Raw genomic sequence first — 22232 nt, 5'->3', positions numbered from 1 at the left:
ATGGCAAGAATACACAGAAGAACTATACAAAAAAGATCTTCACGACCCAGATAATCACGATGGTGTGATCACTGACCTAGAGCCAGACATCCTGGAATGTGAAGTCAAGTGGGCCTTAGAAAGCATCACTATGAACAAAGCTAGTGGAGGTGATGGAATTCCAGTTGAGCTATTTCAAATCCTGAAAGATGATGCTGTGAAAGTGCTGCACTCACTGTGCCAGCAAATTTGGAAAACTCAGCAGTGGCCACAGGACTGGAAAATGTCAGTTATCATTCCAATCCCAAAGAAAGGCAATGCCAAAGAATGCTCAAATTACCGCACAATTGCACTCATCTCACACGCTAGTAAAGTAATGCTCAAAATTCTCCAAGCCAGGCTTCAGCAATATGTGAACCGTGAACTTCCTGATGTTCAAGCTGGTTTTAGAAAAGGCAGAGGAACCAGAGATCAACTTGCCAACATCCGCTGGATCATGGAAAAAGCAAGAGAGTTCCAGAAAAACATCTATGTCTGCTTTATTGGCTATGCCAAAGCCTTTGACTGTGTGGATCACAATAAACTGTGGAAAATTCTGAAAGAGATGGGAATACCAGACCACCTGACCTGCTTCTTGAGAAATCTGTATGCAGGTCAGGAAGCAACAGTTAGAACTGGACATGGAACAACAGACTGGTTCCAAATAGGAAAAGGAGTATGCCAAGGCTGTATATTATCACCCTGCTTATTTAACTTATATGCAGAGTACATCATGATAAACGCTGGACTGGAAGAAACACAAGCTGGAATCAAGATTGCCGGGAGAAATATCAATAACCTCAGATATGCAGATGACACCACCCTTATGGCAGAAAGTAAAAAGCCTCTTGATGAAGGTGAAAGAGAAGAGTGAAAAAGCTTCACTTTTTTAAGTGAATGTTAAATGTTCATTGTTAAACTTTAAAATGTTAAAGCTCAACATTCAGAAAATGAAGATCATGGCATCCAGTCCCATCACTTCATGGGAAATAGATGGGGAAACAGTGGAAACAGTGTCAGACTTTATTTTGGGGGGCTCCAAAATCACTGCAGATGGTGATTGCAGCCATGAAATTAAAAGACGCTTACTCCTTGGAAGGAAAGTTATGACCAACCTAGATACCATATTCAAAAGCAGAGACATTACTTTGCCAACAAAGGTCTGTCTAGTCAAGGCCATGGTTTTTCCTGTGGTCATGTATGGATGTGAGAGTTGGACTGTGAAGAAGGCTGAGCTCCAAAGAATTGATGCTTTTGGACTGTGGTGTTGGAGAAGACTCTTGAGAGTCCCTTGGACTGCAAGCAGATCCAACCAGTCCATTCTGAAGGAGATCAGCCCTGGGATTTCTTTGGAAGGAATGATGCTAAAGCTGAAACTCCAGTACTTTGGCCACCTCATGCAAAGAATTGACTCATTGGAAAAGACCCTGATGCTGGGAGGGATTGGGGGCAAGAGAAGAAGGGGACGACAGAGGATGAGATGGCTGGATGGCATCACTGACTGGATGGACGTGAGTCTGAGTGAACTCCGGGAGTTGGTGATGGACAGGGAGGCCTGGAGTGCTGTGATTCATGGGGTTGCGAAGAGTCGGACACGACTGAGTGACTGAACTGAACTGAGAATGGTCTAGTGGTTTTCCCTACTTTCTTAATTTAAGTCTGAATTTGGCAATAAGGTGTTCATGATCTGAGCCACAGTCAGCTCCTGGTCTTGTTTTTGCTGACTGTAAAGAGCTTCTCCATCTTCAGCTACAAAGAATATAAGCAATCTGGTTTCAGTATTGACCATCTGGTGGTATCCATGTGTAGACTCTTCTCTTGTGTTATTGGATGAGGGTGTTTGCTATGACCAGTGTGTTCTCTTGGCAAAATTCTTGAAGACCTACAAGACCTTCTAGAACTAACACCCAAAAAAGATGTCCTTTTCATTATAGGGGACTGGAATGCAAAAGTAGAAAGTCAAGAGATACCTGGTGTAACCAGCAAATTTGGCCTTAGAATTCAAAATGAAGCAAGGCAAAGGCTAACAGAATTTTGCCAAGAAATGGATGGTGAGCTGATAAGAAACCAGAGAAAGGCATCCAGCCTCTTCCTGGCAGGAAGAAGGGACAGAGCGTTGGGGTGAAAAAAAGGGAGAGTCCAAACTGGGCACCCCTCGCTGCAGGGGCCTGTCCTCCTGGCCCCTGAACAAAAACAGAAAAGCCCCCCTCCTCAGATATTCCTGCTTAAAAATACTACAGTTCAATCTAATGTTCCCATGATGGGGAAAGTGTTAGTTGCTCAGTCATATCTGACTCTTTGCGGCCCCGTGGACTGTATCCCTTCAGGCTCCTCTGTCCATGGAATTTCCTGGGGAAGACTATTGGAGTGGGTAGCCATTCCCTTGTCCAGGGTATCTTTCCAACCCAAGGATCGAACCTGGGTCTCCTGCATTCCAGGAAGATTCTTAACTGTCTGAGCCACCAGGAAAGCCCCATGAGAGGGAAAGTGTCCTAAAATGAGAAGTTTTCAGCACATGCATAGTTGCATTATCTTCATTCATCAAAACGTGGAATCCCTCCGTTTGCCCTAAGACATTAGATCTGATAACTTCTCAGTGCTGGGATGAGACTAAGAGAATACTAACATCCGTCTACATTCTGAGAGGCCCTGAAGGCAGCACCGTGACTCTGAGACCATGGCTACTGTCCCTCCCTCTGAATCACGAGTCCCTGTGCAGGAGTGGCCCTGAGTGTCCCCAAGGGTCTGATCAGGGAGGGAAGGGTCCCCACCCTCAGAGAGCCAGGCAGGCTTGTCCACACAGAACAGCATGGCCTGTTGCTCTTGTTACTATTTCTGCAGCCTGCCTCCCTGAGTTCCACTTTCTAACCTGGAGCCTGCTAACCCAGCGCTGTGGGTCCTGGCATCACCCACATCAGGCCCTTCCCTCCAGCACCCAAGGACCTCACTTGGCCCTCGGGACAGCAGCAGTGGACATAGGCACAGCTCTGGCACAGAGTCACGTGGTTGTATAGGAAACACACATGTGCTAGGGGGACACGGTCATCCAGTTGCTGGGCCAAACCCAGGCAGTATCCAAGCTCGGGGACCATTTCTCCTCCCCCACCCCCGCCCCGCCCTGTCTCCTCCCTTCTCTGTTTCTAAAAGGACCAACAGGAGAAAATGCCGTCTATGCCGCTCGGAAGCCTCTGGCCACAAACCCCCTCTTGGCTCCTGGGGTCTTCATAGAGGAGGGGCAGCTCAGAGACGGGGGTATAGGGGGTGGCAGGAATGAGCGATGGGCCTGGGGTGGGGCTGGCAGGGAGCATGGCGCCAGGGCCAGCGGCTCTGGAGTCCCTCTGGTGCCAGGCCGGCAGGACCTCAAGCATCGCCTGTCATTGCCCACAATGGTCTTGTGATGCAGGCAGGAAGCTGAACTCCGGAGATGCAGGTAATTGACCCCAACCCCGCCTTAGAAAGGACAAAACCAGAGCCCCCTCCCCCGCCCTGGCTCGACTGCCACCGCCTCTGTCAGGAATGCCCGGGGGAGCAGCAGGACAGCCTGGCTCAAGGAGTCCACAGCCTGTCCAGGGCCACACAGTGGTCAGTTGGGACCAGGCCTGAATGCCGCCCCTGACTCCCCTGAGACTCCGCTGTCGGGGGAGGACAGAGGAGAGGCAGCAGCTCCCTGAGTCCGGGCAGTGGGCACGGCCATGGGGGTGACAGAGCTTGGTCGGGGCCACCATCCCAGGTGGAGCTTCCACAGGTGAGCGAGTGAAGGCGGGGCAGGGGACGAGGCAGCTGGAGAGAGGACAAAGGCCTTGGGGCTTGGGGAGGGCACTGTGGCATCCAGGTGAGGGCTCAGAAAGGCTCCTGTCTGGGACAGGGCAGGGCTGAGCTCACCAGCCAGGCCAGGCCAGCGACCCTGTGTGGAGCAACAAGTGTGAGCTCACAGACACTTGTGTCACTGGAGCCTGCTTCCTTGCCTTTTTATTTCTGGGAGAAGCAAACCCCTCCAATTTGGGCATTGGGCAGCACGACTGTCCTGAAAGAGGAGGAGCCTCTAGTGTGTCTCGGGGATCTCAAGCAGCAGCACAGTCCTAGGCAAACTTCCTGCCTTGACCCAATGAATCCCCAGCAGACATCAGAGGCAGGACTCACAGGCCAGCATCCCAGGAGAAGAGACTCAGCATCTGACCAAAGGGAAGGGTTGTTGTATCTGCTTAAAAGCAGGAGCCAGGGAGGGCAGAGACATTACTTTGCCGACAAAGGTCTGTAGAGTCAAAGCTATGGTTTTCCCAGTAGTCATGTATGGGTGTGAGAGTTATGATGGCTTACAGTGAATGATGTCAGACTCATGATCTCCAAAGATTTAGCTTCGGGATCAGGGATCCAGGCTTGATCACTCAGGGCTCTTGTGTGGCATAAGTTTTATTACAGTGAAAAAAGACAGAGGAACCTTCTGAGATTGACATTGGAAGGGGGACAGAGAGTGCCCCCCCTCACTAGTCTTAGCAAGGCCTTATATACTTTACCAGACCCACTCCCACAACATGTGTCTTAAGATAACGAGATTAGTCAGAAGGTTCTTGTTCAGAAGGAGAAACATACCCTTGAGCAAGATACATTGTTGTTATATAATCATTAGTACAGAGCTTAAGGAAAAACATATCCTTGAGCAAGATGAGTTTTGTTGTCTCTCATTAGCTGTGGGCTTAAAGGAAATAATGTCTTATGTGACTAAGACAAAGCAGTGTAGAAAAAATGTTTGTTCTTTTCTCCTCCATGAGGGCCCTGGATTCCTTATTAACCTACCTAAGAATTAACTCTCTCAGTTAGACCATAAAGAAGGCTGAGTGCTAAAGAACTGATGCTTTCAAATTGTAGCACTGGAGAAGACTCTTGAGAGTCCCTTGGACAGCAAGGAGATCAAACCAGTCAATCCTAAAGGAAATCAACCCTGATGCTGAAGCTGGAGCTTCAATACTTTGGCCCCTGAGGTGAAGAGCTGACTCATTGGAGAAGACCCTGAGGCTGAGAAAGATTGAAGGCAGGAGGAGAAGGAGAGGATGAGATGGTTGGATGGCATCACTGGCTTGATGGACCTGAGTCTGAGCAAGCTCTGGGATATAGTGAAGGACAGGGAAGCCTGGCATGCTGCAGTCCATGGGGTGGCAAACAGTCGGACACAACTTAACAATTGAACAATGACCAGGAGGTCAGAAGAGAGAAGCTGGGGGTGGGAGCACACTCTGCCAGCCTCAGGGGGCCTGGAAGAGAGCTTGGGAGCCCCAGGCTTGAGTGGTGAGTTGGCTGGGTCCGGCCACCCTCCAGACAAGCCTCTCCACCAGGTGATGGATATGCCCGTGACTCCACATCCCTGGACCAGGGAACAGCTCTCCCTGAACATGGCTAGGAAGCCCATGGGGTCTCTGTGGATGCCCGTTGGGACCACTGATGGGATGTTCCACAGACATCACTTCTCTCTGGCCTCCCCACAAACCCACTAGGGCACCTCAGGGCATCCTGGGAAAGAGTCTGGATCAGGATATGGGAAATCGATTCTCTAAAAGTCAATTAACAAAATGACCTTAATTGACCAGTTTTCTGAAAGTCAATTCTTTAAATGAGCCATTTACCAAAATTTCAGACAGATATTTTAAACCTGGTCTGGGCAGCCGGCCACCGCTGCCCGCCAGCAGGGGTAGGAGTGGGGGCAGAAAATTCTGGCCAGATACCTTAGCCAGGGTCAAGGGCACATTCAGAAGAAAAGACAGTTGGTCAAGCTGGACCAATGCATGCTGGAAAACATGGCCACTGGAAGGAGAAACTTTTGGCGATGCCCTGGGTTCTTCACAAATAGACCACAGGGTCCGTCTGGCACTGGGCAGGTGGGTTGCAGCAAATGGATCTGGTTCTGAAGACAAGCAGAGGGGAGAAGTCAGGAGTGCGGTAGAGCCCACTGCCACTACAACCTCAGGCTGGTCCCTTGCCCTCTCTGTGCCTTGTTTTCCCCACCTGGCTGGTAGTGTGACAGCAGGGAAAGGGGCAGGGCACAACTTTTGAAAGAATGACGTAGCCCAAGGCCACAACATAAACCAATTAGAATCAAATGGGACCAAGAGGGCAGACGAGACTAGAGCTGGATCCTCAATCAGCAAGTGAAATGACACACCCAGAGGTGCCATGACAGTTCCAAGGCGCTGTCAAAAGACCGAGGAGTGCGCGGTGGCCGAAATCCTGGAAATCTCCACCCCTTCCCCAAAATAGTTGGAATGATCTTCCCACTTATTAGCATATGAAATTACCCAGCCTATAAAAACTAACCACACCACATTTCCTGGCCACAGTCGCCCTTTGCAATGGCCCACACTCTGTTAGTGGACTGCGCTTCTCTCTGAATCTGAATAAATCCACTTCTTACCTATCACTTTGTCTCTCACTGAATTCTTTCTGTGAGGAGACATCAAGAACCTGAGCTTCATTAGGCCCTGAAACCAGGAACTGTGGGTTGTGGCTGTGTTTGAGTCCCAGTTTTTCCAGTGGAGTTATGGTTTTTCCAGTGGTCATGTATGGACGTGAGAGTTGGACTATAAAGAATGCTGAGCACTGAAGAATTGATGCTTTTGAACTGTGGTGTTGGAGAAGACTCTTGAGAGTCCCTTGGACTGCAAGGAGATCCAACCAGTCCATTCTGAAGGAGATCAGCCCTGGGATTTCTTTGGAAGGACTGATGCTGAAGCTTAAACTCCAATACTTTGGCCACCTGATGCGAAGAGCTGACTTATTTGAAAAGACCCTGATGCTGGGAAAGATTGAGGGCAGGAGGAGAAGGGGACAACAGAGGATGAGATGGTTGGATGGCATCACTGACACGATGGACATGGGTTTGGGTGGACTCCGGGAGTTGGTGATGGACAGAGAGGCCTGGGATGCTGTGGTTCATGGGGTCGCAATGAGTCAGACATGACTGAGCAACTGAACTGAACTGAACTGAGTCCCAGCCACGTGGGTTCAAGTCCCAAACTGGGTTTTGACTGGGTTCTGGTCCCAGCACATGGGTGCAAGGCACAATCTGTGGTAAACAGTTTCAGCAGCAAGGATCCAAGGGACCCCAGAGCCCAGTAAGTGTCTGCAAGGTCACCGTGCACCAGGCTCCCCCTGCCTCTGCCATCAGACACTCAGGGCCACTTTTGGCTTCATTCACACGATGGCCCCTCAATGCATCGGGGCCTGCGTTCCAGGAGGAAACGACCTCTGCAGACACTCGCCTGCCTAGCCCTGGAAAAGGGGCAAGTAGAGGGGCTTCTGGATGCCCCCAGAGGTAGGTCTCTCCTTCCCGGCTTCTCCCCCTGCTGTGTGGAGACACAGGGGATGTGCTAGCCACCTGTCACTAGCCGGTCACCGCTCCCTCCTGGCCCCCGTCCAGCAGGCCTTCTCTACCTCGCATCTTCCTTCCCACCCTCCTTCCCTCCCACCTTCCCTCCCTCCCTCCTCTCTTTTGGCAGATTCTCTGCTGCAGCCTCTCTTTCTGTCATTTCCAGCCCCATCCATGTCACCAAACTGCCCGGTCCACCCTCAGCCACATCCACTCTCCCAAAGCCCATCCAAGCCCTCCTAGCATCTAGTCTGATAATCAGAGAGATGAACCCGAAGAGGGTGGGGCCCTTATTCCTGGGGCAACGTCTTCCCCTGGGGCCTCCTCTGGGCTGGGGTTCCCCTGACAGTGCACATTCCCGCTGGAGACACGTGATGCTGGAGTCAAGGTCTCTCTCAGGGGTCCCCACTGTGCAAGCCAGTCATTGGCTGAACTCACAACCCACAGGGCACCCGCCTTTCCTGAGGCTTGATTAACCCTGCTGTGCACCCTTGAGCTGGTCACGAGTGTGGCGGAGCCACTGGAGCCCAGCCTTTCAACGGTGTCTCTGATTTTGACCTCGTCATTATTCCGCTGTTCACTGGCATCTCCATCAGCGCGTCCTGGAGTGTCATCAGCCTGTTTGCCTCCGCAGGGCTGATGGTCTGTTCCAAAGTCTTCTCTGAGCTCCAGCATGAACCTCCCATCCCCTCTTGATTGGATCCCCAGAGCTGGCCCTCCTTGCTCTATCCGATCGTCCTCAGGCACCCCAGCCACTGCAGGGACGGGAAGGCATTTGGATCCTGGAAGAGGAGCTCAGTTCCAAAGTCCAGCTCAGACTTTGGGTCCCACAGGCCAGTTGGTGCAGTTCGTCAGAACTCAGTCACTCACAGCCAGTGGCAAATGTGCCACCAGTGGCCACCGAACAGCCCCAGCTTCCAGTTCCACCTTCTGTTTCTACGCCTCCCCAGCCTCGCACACACCTGTGGGCTCTCCCACTTCTGCTGACGGCCCTTCTGTCTCCAACCTTGGGGTGCCCAGCTCAGCTGCCCCTTCCCTGAAGCCAGTGTCACAAGAGGTAAAGCAAACCCACACCAGGTGCCCCCAGAGCTCAGCACCACCTTCCATCTCCTCTCTCCTAGCTCTGCTGGCCTGAAAGCCCCCCTTGCCTCGGAGTCAGTCCGGGCTATCACAACTACTACTCACTTCCTATAGCCCAAGAGGCGCTAAGAGAGTCACACAATGAGTGAACTGGGGCCTCAGAGGAGGCCCCAGGGCAGGAGGTGGGGCAAGAGAGGGGGCAGGTGGCTCATCTACACCCACTGGGAGAAGATGGGAGCCCCTAACGTGGGTGAGCCATGCCTGGCACGTGGATGGGGTCCCTGCATGGTCCTGTGGAAGTGGACACGAGGATTCAGCCCTGAGTCCTGGGGCCTCAGAGCCCAGCAGGGCTGCAGGGGGGCTAAGATTGGGAGATGAGAGCCTTCAGGAGGAAGCCCTGGCAAGCCCTGTGCTCAGACAGCACGACAGTGCTCGGCACTCAGGCTCCGGGAGCCCGAGGTGCCTGCTGGAACGGGGCGGGGGTTGTCTCTGCCTGGTCAGCCAGCACCTGCCCTTTCCCCGTGCCTCCCCGGGCAGGTGGGCCCTACACAGAGACCACCTTCCCATGGGCCCTTTCTCTGCTTCGAGGTCCCCAGGCTGCACTTCCCTTGGTTCTCACCTGTCTGGGAGGAAGCCAAACCGATGGACCCACGCTGCACAGTCCCCAAGCCTCTCTGTGTCCCTGTTTTGGAGCTTTAGACATGGAGAGAGGCCTGAGCTGCCTCTTCGCTGCTGGCAGAGGGGCTGGGGCATGTCTGCTCTGCAGCGGCTCTCAGATGCCTGGAAAGCCCCGGCACAAGGTGGCACTCGGGGTTCTGCCAAGCAGATGCTGGCCCAAGGCTGGTCCCTGCATCTCCCAACATCAGACACACGGCAGAGTTGACCAGCTGCGTTGCGAGTCCTCCAGGCATAGTGCTCAAACTTTACACAGCTGGCCAGTGTCCATCCACCAGTCCTCCTCCACTCATCTTCCTTTGATGCATTTCAGGGTGAGTCTTGGCAACGCTCTTTAAGAGAGAAAACCAAAGTCTAAAAGTCTGTCTATGGGGGAGGGGTATCTGGATACGGAATGCTGTGCCATTTTTTTTTTTTTTTTTGCTTTGCTAATCATATTTATTTATTTTCAAGAGCTCATCAGTTTAAAAAAATTAAACTCATTTATTTCAAATAAGTAATACTTCCATAAGGTTCAGAAAACCAAAACAATATACAAAGGTTTACATTAAAAAGTTTTTTTGCAAAGAGCTCAACTGTATTCTTTGTTCTTATCTTTTCTACCTTATTTTTCTTGTTTTACAGATGCAGTACATTCTCAAACTTCTCTGTGAATACTACTTGGACTTTTATTTAAAACCTCCTTTAGTTCCCTGCATTAGCTCTGCTTGTTCCATTCATCTTGTGATTTCTCCTTATAAATTAGTTCCAGCCTTTCCTCTTGTGTCTAATGCTCCCTTTGCTTCCTGTTCATCTTTCTTTTTTTTCTTCCTGTCCATAAAAGTAATGACGGCACATCTTTAATATTAAGGAAAAAGGCTATAAAAAGTTCAATCTCAGAATTTGTTTTAGTAAAACCTCATTCGTGCTCCTTTGTGGGTGCATCATGAAGTTCCATGGGCTTGTTCACCTGCCAGTATTTCTCACCGACCAATTCCAAAGAGAGAGGGCCATTTAACACATCGAACTGGCCCCTGGCTGTGGCTATGTAAATGGCATATTGCTTCTTACTGGCTATATCAAGGTTCATCTGGCTTGATTCTCCTTTGCTTCAAAGTTCTTCTAAAGCTAACCTCACAGCCAGGTTGATAAGTGATCAACAGTGGCATTACCTGAGCTCTTCTTGAATCTTGTCTGTGTACGATCATCTTTTTCCAAAAACGTGGGATGAAGCCTCAGTACTAATTCAGTTTCACTAGCAGGGTCCATTACAGAGTCAGATGTCACTTTTTCATTGCTGTTATCGAGTTCAAGCCCAGAATCATCAGATGTTTTGATCTGTTTGTTACCAGGTGCTGCTTCTAATTGCTGTACGTGGATGTTTTACTGCAGTGAGAGCTGTCTCCACTGACTTCGGCTCCACTGTAATTTTCGATCTGTTTCCCACCTCACTGTCGTCTGCTCACGGCCTGTTATCTCATTCCTTCCTTGATGCTCTGACCAAGTGCTTGCTGAGGGTTATGCTTGTTGATTCTAGCTAATGCTTTTTTCTCAATGAGCTTCATACTCACCAAGACTTGGTTAAATTTTGCTGATGAGTGCATCAAAGTTTAGGTCTGATCTTAGTGATCTCTTGGAAACTAGCTTTTCCCAACAGCTTGTTGTTGTTCAGTCGCTCAGTCGTGTCCAACTCTTTGTGACCGCATGGACTTGTGCACGCCAGGCTTCCCAATCCATCACCAACTCCCGGAGCTTGCCCAAACTCATGCCCACTGAATCAGTGATGCCATCCAACCATCTCATCCTCTGTCACCCCGTTCTCCTCCTGTCTTCAATCTTTCCCAACATCAGGGTCTTTTCCAACGAGTCAGTTCTTCTTAAATTTAAATTCAAAATAATCAGTGTGTCTCGGAGGCACATTTGGGGCCACCTCTGCCGGACCCCACAACGGGCAGAGAAAGGACCGTCAGTGACCGTCAGTGACCGTCTTGTATGGGGGAGGGGGATGTGGCCAGAAAGGGCTTTGGGGTGGGAGAGGGAGGGAGACCTCACGACCTGTCCTCTGCCCCTGTTCACACCCTTGGCAGCCGGTGGCAGTGGGGCCTCCCTGGATGACACCTTGTGTGATATGGGTGATGTCATGAGATGTCACCAGAAGGCTCTGGGTCACTCTGACCTGCTTTACATTATCCAAAGGTGGGGTAGAGTTTACAGGTAAGCGAGGGGAGAAGCCGGAGTGACTGGTGGACTTTCAGTTCAGTTCAGTTCAGTCGCTCAGTCGTGTTCGACTCTTTGTGACCTCATGGACTGCAGCACGCCAGGCCTCCCTGTCCATCACCAACTCCCAGAGTTTGCTCAAACTCATGTCCATCAAGTCGGTGATGCCATCCAACCATCTCATCCTCTGTTGTCCCCTTCTCCCCTTGCCTTCAATCTTTCCCAGCATCAGGGTCTTTTCTAATGATTCGGTTCTTCGCATCAGTTGGCCAAAGTATTGGAGCTTCAGCTTCAGCATCAGTCCTTCCAATGAATATTCAGGATTGATTCCCTCTAGGATTGACTGATTTGATCTCCTTGCCATCGAAGGGACTCTGAAAAGTCTTCTCCAATACACAATTCAAAAGAATAAATTCTTCGGTGCTCAGCCTACTTTCTGACAGGTAGTGCATTCTTTATTGCCACCTCTGAGGGCTGTGATAATGCAAACTGCAAAACACACTGATATAAATAGTCTTTTGTGTGGTGTTCTTCAACATATCCAAACAAACTGGGCACATGAATTCACTGTGTAGACTTGAGGTGAAACCACAATTTCTAAGCCATCTGTTATTGCCTCCTGAGGTGTTCATTCTAATTCATATAAGCTGTATTCCCATGTTTTGCTTAATGGCTGAGTTCCGTTTGTCTGCACAGCCCAAGATGCTGCGGCTCCTGCCCCAGCCCGGGGCTCCACTAGCTGCAGCTGGAGCAAGACTCGGGTACAAGCCTCAGAGGCTGCCAGTGCTGATGCACACTAAGACGAGTCTCAGCTTCTGCAACGAAACTCTCCCGTTCATCTTTTGAAATCAGGCAACAAAGCCTCACTGGGAGCTGCGTGTATGAGCAGACCTCGTCCACCTGCAGATGTTGCTTAAACGGGATGGGAGAGGAGCTGGTTATGAATCTGGTGGAGGGTGGGGGTGGGGGAGAAGGGGCCAAACACCAAAGAAGGCCTTACTCTGAGGCTGCTGCTGCTGCTAAGTCGCCTCAGTCGTGTTCGACTCTGTGCGACCCCATAGACGGCAGCCCACCAGGCTCCCCCGTCCCTGGGATTCTCCAGGCAAGAACAATGGAGTGGGTTGCCATTTCCTTCTCCAGACTCTGAGGCAGTAACACCCAACTAGCTGTCCTCGTCCTGCCTAGATGCTTTACTCAATTTCTGTAAAGAAGAAACCTTTTTAGACTGGCAACTAAACATTTGGCTGCCAGATCATCTCCATGAAGGAGTCTGGGGTCAACGCTTCACCATATGGACCTTCAGTGGTTAGGCCTGCAAAGGAGGGATGTTGCTAAGAGAGACAGCAATGAGTGAAGACCAGCTCGGAGCAGGGAGCAGACCCCTCCCCTGTCTACACCTGCAGGCGGCAGGGAGAGCAGCTGGCGCTCCCAGGGTCAGCCCTCATCCAGGGGGTCGGAGTCCTCAGAGAAAAGCCCCAACCTCCCGCCCTTCGTCCTTGGAGGGCCTGTGCTCGGAGTGCCGGGCAGGACTGAGCCCCGACACCCTGATGAGCTCCTGCACATGGCCTTTCCCCACCTGCCCTCTCACACCCCCTGGGCCACCTCCCAGGGGTCCCATCAAGTGACCCACCTGCACCCACGTCTGCCTCCAGCTCTGCTTTCGGGGAACCCCCAGCCAAGACACATCTCATAAAATAGTTGACCAACCTGGATGGGAAAGGAACTGCGGGGAGAACGGATACATGTGTATGTTGGTCTGAGTCCCTTTGCTGTTCATCTGAAACTATCACAACATGGTTAATTGGCTATATGCCAATACAAAACAAAAAGTAAAAAAGAAAAAAAATTGACAGGCTTGGAAGCTCCCATGCCTGCGGTGACAGTGACAGCCCCGGGAGTTCACAGGGTATCAACTTCACTGCCCACTTTTCCGTCTATTCCTTCTGTTCCTTGCGAACCCTGTGTCCTGGGCATATCTGACCGACTCCAAAAGCACAACTTTAATAACAGAGACTCCTTCGATGTCTACATAAGAGAGATGAAAACGAAGATCCACTGAAAGATATGACAGAAATGTTCACGAATGTTCAGCAGCTTGACTACCAACAGCCAGGAGGCAGAAGTGACCCAAATGCCATCAGCAGGTGAGAGGGGCCAATATGTGTCCACTCACACGACGGAGAACCACTCCACCTTGAGAAGAAGTGAAGTGCTGCCTGCTGTCCTGGATGGTGCTGGAAATGTGTTGGGTGACTGACACACACGCTGGATGGTCTCTGTTACAGTAAATGTCCAGGTGACAAACCCACAGGCAGGAAGCTGCTTCGTGGTTGCTCAGAGCTGAGTGGGAACAGGAATTAGCTAAAAGGGGCAAAAGGGATATTTTGAGGTGATGGAAATATTCTAAAAGTGGGTTACCCAGATGGCTGTGAAAGTGTTAGTTGCTCAGTTGTATCCAACTCTTAGCAACCCCATGGAGGACTCCTCTGTCCATGGAATTCTCCAGTCAAGAATACTGAAGTGGGTAAACATTCCTTTCTCCAGGGGATCTTCCCGGCCCAAGGATCAAACCCAGGTCTCCTACATTGCAGGTGGATTCTTTACTGAGCCACCAGGGAAGCCCACTGATGGCTATATAATTTGGTAAATTTACTAAAAATTACCAATTAAACACATTTCAAACAAGTGAAATTTTATGTTTCTTTTTTTATTGAGGCATTAGTGATGTACAATATTATATACTTACAAGTGTGCAATAGTGATTGACATTTTTTTATAATTTTATTTATTTTTGGCTGTGCTGGGTCTTCACTGCTGCACGGGCTCTTCTCTGGCTGTGGTGAGGGGCTGCTTTCTGGGCGTGGCGCGGGGGCTTCTCACTGCCGTGGCTCCTCTTGTTGCAGAGCACAGGCTCGAGGGCGCACAGGTTCCAATAGCTGCAGCACGTGGGCTCGGTAGTTGCGGCTCATGGTCTCAGTTGCCCCGTGGCAAGTGGTATCTTCCCAGATCAGGAATTGAACCCATGCCTCCTGCATTGGCAGGTAGATTTTTTTTTTTTCACCCTGAGCCACCAGGGAAGCCTGTGATTCACAATTTGTAAAGGTTTTACTCCATATATAGTTACTATAAAATATTTGCTATACTCCTCGTGTTATACAAGATAGCCTGGTAGCTTATGCATTCCTAATAGTTTGTGCCTCTTACTCCCCTGTCTGTCTGTTGCCCCTCCCCCTGCCCTGTCCCCACGGTAACCACTGGCTTGTTCTTTGTATCTGTGAGACTGCTTCTTTTCTGTTATAGTCACTCTGTTATACTTTGTGATATTTTTTAGAATCCACATACAAGTGTCATCATAAAGCGTTTGTCTTTCTGACTTATTTTACTTAGCATAATGCCCTCCAAGTCCACCCATGGTCCTGTAAATGGCAGCATTTCATTACTTTTAATGGCTGAGTAGTATTCCATTGTGTATATGCATCACAGCTTCTTTATCTATTTGTTGTCAGTGGGCACTTAGGTTGCTTCCACATCTTGGCTATTGTGAAAAGCACTGCTATGAACATTGGGGTGCATGTGTCTTTTCTAGTTAGTTTTTTTTTTTTTTAACACAGATCAGATCAGTTGCTCAGTCATCTCCGACTCTTTGCGACCCCATGAATAGCAGTACGCCAGGCCTCCCTGTCCATCACCAACTCCCGGAGTTCACTCAGACTAACTTCCATCGAGTCAGTGATGCCATCCAGCCATCTCATCCTCTGTCGTCCCCTTCTCCTCCTGCCCCCAATCCCTCCCAGCATCAGAGTCTTTTCCAATGAGTCAACTCTTCGCATGAGGTGGCCAAAGTACTGGAGTTTCAGCTTTAGCATCATTCCTTCCAAAGAAATCCCAGGGCTGATCTCATTCAGAATGGACTGGTTGGATCTTCTTGCAGTCCAAGGGACTCTCAAGAGTCTTCTCCAACACCACAGTTCAAAAGCATCAATTCTTCGGCGCTCAGCCTTCTTCACAGTCCAACTCTCACATCCATACATGACCACAGGAAAAACCATAGCCTTGACTAGATGAACCTTTGTTGGCAAAGTAATATCTCTGCTTTTTAGTATGCTGTCTAGGTTGGTCATAACTTTCCTTCCAAGGAGTAAGCGTCTTTTAATTTCATGGCTGCAGTCACCATCTGCAGTGATTTTGGAGCCCAGAAAAGTAAACTCTGACACTGTTTCCACTGTTTCCCCATCTATTTCCCATGAAGTGATGGGACCAGATGCCATGATCTTCATTTTCGGAATGTTGAGCTTTAAGCCAACTTTTTCACTCTCCACTTTCACTTTCATCAAGAGGCTTTTGAGTTCCTCTTCACTTTCTGCCATAAGAGTGGTGTCATCTGCATATCTGAGGTTATTGATATTTCTCCCGGCAATCTTGATTCCAGCTTGTGTTTCTTCCAGTCCAGCGTTTCTCATGATGTACTCTGCATATAAGTTAAATAAACAGGGTGACAATATACAGCCTTGACGAACTCCTTTTCCTATTTGGAACCAGTCTGTTGTTCCATGTCCAGTTCTAACTGTTGCTTCCTGACCTGCATACAGATTTCTCAAGAGGCAGGTCAGGTGGTCTGGTATTCCCATCTCTTTCAGAATTTTCCACAGTTTCTTGTGATCCACACAGTCAAAGGCTTTGGCATAGTCAATAAAGCAGAAATAGATGTTTTTCTGGAACTATCTTGCTTTTTCCATGATCCAGCGGATGTTGGCAATTTGATCTCTGGTTCCTCTGCCTTTTCTAAAACCAGCTTGAACATCAGGAAGTTCACGGTTCACATATTGCTGAAGCCTGGCTTGGAGAATTTTGAGCGTTACTTTACTAGCGTGTGAGATGAGTGCAATTGTGCGGTAATTTGAGCATTCTTTGGCATTGCCTTTCTTTGGGATTGGAATGATAACTGACATTTTCCAGTCCTGTGGCCACTGCTGAGTTTTCCAAATTTGCTGGCGTATTGAGTGTAGCACTTTCACAGCATCATCTTTCAGGATTTGAAATAGCTCAACTGGAATTCCATCACCTCCCCTAGCTTTGTTCGTAGTGATGCTTTCTAAGGCCCACTTGACTTCACATTCCAGGATGTCTGGCTCTAGGTCAGTGATCACACCATTGTGATTATCTGGGTCGTGAAGATCTTTTTTGTACAGTTCTTCTGTGTATTCTTGCCATCTCTTCTTAATATCTTCTGCTTCTGTTAGGTCCATACCATTTCTGTCCTTTATCGAGCTCATCTTTGCATGAAATGTTCCTTTGGTATCTCTGATTTTCTTGAAGAGATCTCTAGTCTTTCCCATTCTGTTGTTTTCCTCTATTTCTTTGTACTGATCGCTGAAGAAGGCTTTCTTATCTCTTCTTGCTATTCTTTGGAACTCTGCATTCAGATGTTTATATCTTTCCTTTTCTCCTTTGCTTTTTGCTTCTCTTCTTTTCACAACTATTTGTAAGGCCTCCCCAGACAGCCATTTGCTTTTTTGCCTTTCTTTTCTATAGGAATGATCTTGATCCCTATCTCCTGTACAATGTCACAAACCTCATTCCATAGTTCATCAGGCACTCTATCTATCAGATCTAGGCCCTTAAATCTATTTCTCACTTCCACTGTATAATCATAAGGAATTTGATTTAGGTCATACCTGAATGGTGTAGTGGTTTTCCCTACTTTCTTCAATTTAAGTCTGAATTTGGCAATAAGGAGTTCATGGTCTGAGCCACAGTCAGCTCCTGGTCTTGTTTTTGCTGACTGTATAGAGCTTCTCCATCTTTGGCTGCAAAGAATATAATCAATCTGATTTCAGTGTTGACCATCTGGTGATGTCCATGTACAGAGTCTTCTCTTGTGTTGTTGGAAGAGGGTGTTTGTTATGACCAGTGCATTTTCTTGGCAAAACTCTATTAGTCTTTGCCCTGCTTCATTCCGTATTCCAAGGCCAAATTTGCCTATTACTCCAGGTGTTTCTTGACTTCCTACTTTTGCATTCCAGTCCCCTATAATGAAAAGGACATCTTTTTTGGGTGTTAGTTCTAAAAGGTCTTGTAGGTCTTCATAGAACCGTTCAACTTCAGCTTCTTCAGCGTTACTGGTTGGGGCATAGACTTGGATTACTGTGATATTGAATGGTTTGCCTTGGAAACAAACAGAAATCATTCTGTCGTTTTTGAGATTGCATCCAAGTACTGCATTTCGGACTCTTCTGTTGACCATGATGGCCCCTCCATTTCTTCTGAGGGATTCCTGCCTGCAGTAGTAGATATAATGGTGAGTTTTAATTCAGGTGCTGAAGCCACCCGTGGGCGCCCACCTGCTCCCTGGGGTGGCAGAGGGAGGGGCAGTGGGGCCTAGTGGGGAGCCCTTGGGGCCACAGTTACGCCCCTGTGCTCGAAGGCAGCTGGTAGGTCGTTGGCTTCCCACTGCCACCTGGGATGTGGCCTCATGGCCACGCTTTCCTCGCTGTCATTTCTGTAACTCAAACAAGAAGAACTTTAACAAGAGAAGGCAGCCTAGAGGGAGCCCCACACAGTGTCCGAGGAAAATTCTGTCTGGAGCTCCCGTGGCTCTCTGTTTGTGCAGGGAGGTGGTGTGACAGCCACACTCACAGCTGGCATCTGTGCCCCACAGGCACCCTGGATGGGCTGTGACCCCAGGGGCATGTCTGCAGAGAGGGGAGAGCAGCCCGGCTGCATTCTGCAGCCTCCCTGTGCCACCTCCTCCAAGGCCTGCAAAGTTCTCCTGCCCACCCCCAAGCCCACCCAGTGTAGGAAGCACCGAGGAGGTAGCCCCCATCCCACCCCCTCCTCAAGGCTGGACCGCTGCCTGCCAGTCACTCCCCACCACCACCACCGCCCATCACCCAGCCCCCACCTGGAGCAACCACCCCAGGGGCCAACGCCCCAACACATGGGAGGGTGGAGACGGTGATGACTGGTCCCAAAAGCACAAGGAAGAAAGAATCGTGAAGCGGGAGCTTGAGCAGCATCCTTCTATCTTCTTAATGTTATTTATCCAACTTTATATAAAAATAAAAGGAACTTTGAAAAGCAATTTTTTTTTTAGCTATTTAAGGCTTGATTCTAAGTGTAAGGAAATTCTCTCAGACTGTTAAAACTGCAATTACTGATTTTGTGTGAATGATTCTTCTAACACTTTAAACTTCTTGCACAGCAAAGCAGACAAAACACACCCAAGTATAATTATCACCAAAATTATGGCTACAGTTGCACAAAAATAGCTTCTAATCCATCGTGTTCACTTTCATTTTTGTATTTATTTCCAGACTTGTTTTTAAACCCTAACTTAGACCCCTGCTTGTTGCAAAGTCTTCCTGGAACGTGAGTAATGTTAGGTTGACACTTTCTGGGGTTGTGGAAGTCCTCCAAGACCCAAAGGAAAAGCATTACCTGCTCAATCAATATTGTGATCCTGGGATGAGCCATCCACCCATTGGTTGATTTTTTACTTTTCAAAAAATATTTATTTATGTATCTATTTCTTTGGCTGTGCAGGGTCATAGTTGCTGCACTTGTGATCAATCTTCATTGAAGCCTGTGGGATCTTTTACTTGTGGCATGCGGGATCTAAGTTCCCTGACCAGGGATCAAACCCAGGCCCCCTTGCATTGGGATCTCGGAGTCTTAGCCATTGGATGACCAGGGAAGTCCCAATTTTTGACTTTTTGTTAGGAAATTGTAAAATATTTATCAACGTTGACAGAAGAGCATAATACACATCCCAACGCCCATCACACTCACGGCCATTGTCAACACTGATCAATGATCCATGCCTCTGTCTACACCTGCCTGTCATGTGCTAAGATCCTGAGGCAGGAGTGGACCTGTGTGCGCCAAGCTTGGCTGCTGTGGGGCTCGGATCCTTGAGGGCCAGGGTGAATGCAGTCAGGACATCCCTCGGGAGGTGCTTTGAGTGTGCTATAAGCCACCAGAAGGCTCTTGGTCACCCTGACCTGCTTTACATTATCCAAAGGTGAGGTAGAGTTTACAGGTAATCGAGGGGAGAAGCCAGAGTGACTGGTGGACTTTCAGTTCAGTTCAGTCGCTCAGTCGTGTCCGATTCTTTGTGACCCCATGGACTACAGCACGCTGGGCTTCCCTGTCCATCACCAACTCCCAGAGCTTGCTCAGACTCACATCCATCAAGTTGGTGATGTCATCCATCTCATCCTCTGTTGTCCCTTTCTCCTCCTGCCTTCAATCTTTCCCAGCATCAGGGTCTTTTCTAATGAGTCAGTTCTTCACATCAGGTGGCCAAAGTATTGGAGCTTCAGCTTCAGCATCAGTCCTACCAATGAATATTCAGGACTGATTTCCTGTAAGCAAGGGGGGAGGCCGCAGTGACCCATAGAGCGTGGATTAGATCAGACACAGGGATGTAAACTCAGATGTGGCTCATGAAGATGCAGGCGGTTACGCAGAGAAATGTTCACAGATACGTGTCTGCACACGGGTCAGTGTTTCCTTGCTCAGTCAGCTCAGAGGGCCTAGAAGCAATGACCCCCCCAGCAGTGAGTAGGCTTTTCAGATGAGTCTCCAGTGAAAGGAACCAGGGCTCCTCCTGGAGAAACGGCAGAAGATAAACAAGATGAGCCTGGAGCATTTGCGGTGCCAGAAAGAAGGAACATGCTGAAAACAAACAGCAAAATCCCACACTGATCAAGATATTGGTATTGGCTCATTACTCTCACAAATGGGCCACAGTGATGCATGACATTAACAATAGGTAAGAACAGGGAACTGGCTCAGGACTGAGAAAGGATTACAACAAGGCTCTTTATTGTCACCCTGTTTATTTAACTTACATGTAGAGCACATTGTGAGAAATGCCAGGCTGGATGAGTTCCAAGCTGGAATCAAGATTAGCGGGAAAAATATCAACAACCTCAGATATGCAGATGATACTATTCTAATGGCAGAAAGTGAAGAGGAACTAAAGAATCTTGATGAGGGTGAAAAAGGAGAGTGAAAAAGCCGGCTTAAAAACTAGGATCATGGCATCCGGTCCCATCAATTCATGGCAAATAGAAGGGGAAAAGGTGGAAGCAGTGACAGATTTCCTCTTCTCGGGCTCTAAAATCACTGCAGATGGTGACTGCAGTCATGAAATTAGAAAACAATTGCTCCTTGGCAGAAAAGCTATAACAATCCTAGACAGCCCGTTAAAAAGCAAAGACATCACTTTGCATTTGTAGACAAATGTCTGTATAGTCAAGGCTATGGTCTTTCCAGTAGTCACGTATGGTTTTGAGAGCTGGACCATAAAGAAGGCAGAGTGCTGAAAAACTGATGCTTTCAAACTGTGGTGTAGGAGAAGACTCTTGAGAATCCCTTGGATGGCCAGGACATCAAACCAGTCAATCCTAAGGGAAATCAGTCCTGAATATTCATTGGAAGGACTGATACTGAAGCTGAAGCTTCAATACTTTGGCCACCTGATGCAAAGAGCTGAGGCATTGGAAAAGCCCCTAATGCTGGAAAAGATGGAAGGCAGGAGAAGAAGGGAATGACAGAGGATAAGATGGTTGGATGGCATCACAGACTCGATGGACATGAGTTTGAGCAAGCTCTGGGAGTTGGTGATGGACAAGGAAGCCTGGTGTGCTGCACGCAGTCCAGCATGGAGTCTGAAAAGTCAGACATGACTTGGCGACTGAACAACAATAGCAACAACAGGGAAAACCAGCACAGGGCAGACGGGAACCTCTACACCATCTTCACAGCTTTCGTGTAAATCTAAAATGTGAAGTCTATTTAAAACAAACGGTGGTTCTGACCGCTCTGGGCGTCAGATTGGAAACGTGGGGGAGGCGGGACTTCCACGGGCAGAGAAGCCTCAGCACCACCGTCAGGGCCTTCCTCTTGGGGTAGGGGAGGATGCGTAGATCTCGGTCCTGTGCTCCTGCTGTCTCTCCCCAGATGTCCCACACCAACAGAGCTGTGTCCCCACGTGTCACCAGAGGAGGCGGTAGTGAGCAGGCCCCTCCCAGCTCTTTGGCGCCAGCCCCAGGTGGGATGTCACGGGGCAGCACCTGGATCCTGGGCTGTCCCGGGGAGGTGGGTGGCCTCAGCTGTCCGCTGATATGACGAAGCATGCAGAGCGGGGTGCGGGGTGACCTGGGGCAGGAGCCCCTGTCACCTGGACCACAGACTGGTGGTCCAGGCTAATGGTGCACTCGAAGTCACTTTCAGGCCAGGCCACTCGGTGCTTCAGCTTTTATTTATTCTCAATGCTGCAACCCAACTTTGGGGTCTCACAGAGAAACACCAAAATATAAAGCATAGTCAAGCCCTTCCCCAGCCCTGAGCCTGCAGGCGACACTCCCCAGGCACCAGAAGTTCTGTCCCTGTCGGATATCCAGCCATAGGCCCCATCAGCCCTGGGTTCTCAGATGCTGGCAAAGACTCCAGAACACAGCAGCGGGACATGCCCACCTGCAGGCTGGGCCCCCAGGAGCATCCCAGCTTCTCTCAATCCCTGGGTCCCTGGCAGAGGAAAGCCAGCAGAGGCCCCAGCCGGGACACCTCTCTGCTCCCCAGGGTGCAGCCCCAACCTCGACATCCCAGGAGTGGCTGCTGTTGGGTCATCACCCAGCTCCCAGACTGAAACTTGACAGCCGGGTGGGAATAACCTTCCAGGCAATTGGCTTCTAGGCTTCTATGGGGTGGACTTACATCTGCTGTCACTGAGAGTGTTTGCTGTGCTCTGAGGTACTAGCTCACGAGAACACAGCATAGATGGTATTTATTTATTTGTTGGCTGTGCTGGGTCTTACCTGCGGCACAAGGGATCTTGGCTGCATCATGAGGGATCTTTTCAACGTGGTACACAGACTCTATTTTTGGGGAACGGGCTTAG

At 49.3% G+C, this 22232-nt stretch overlaps 1 pseudogene; it reads right to left on the bottom strand.

The window, feature by feature from the left end:
• Nucleotides 1–9730: 9730 nt before the first annotated feature.
• Nucleotides 9731–21468, bottom strand: LOC147379016 (E3 ubiquitin-protein ligase RING2 pseudogene; annotated as a pseudogene).
• Between the last annotated feature and the right edge of the window lie 764 nt (nt 21469–22232).

This window comes from Bos grunniens, chromosome 1, assembly GCF_055505025.1.
Source record: "Bos grunniens cultivar Pamir isolate PY7600 chromosome 1, Bosgru_T2T1.0, whole genome shotgun sequence".
Classification (NCBI taxonomy): domain Eukaryota; kingdom Metazoa; phylum Chordata; class Mammalia; order Artiodactyla; family Bovidae; genus Bos; species Bos grunniens.
Note: the sequence above shows the minus strand (reverse complement) of the source record. Positions and strands in the feature narration are given on the sequence as shown.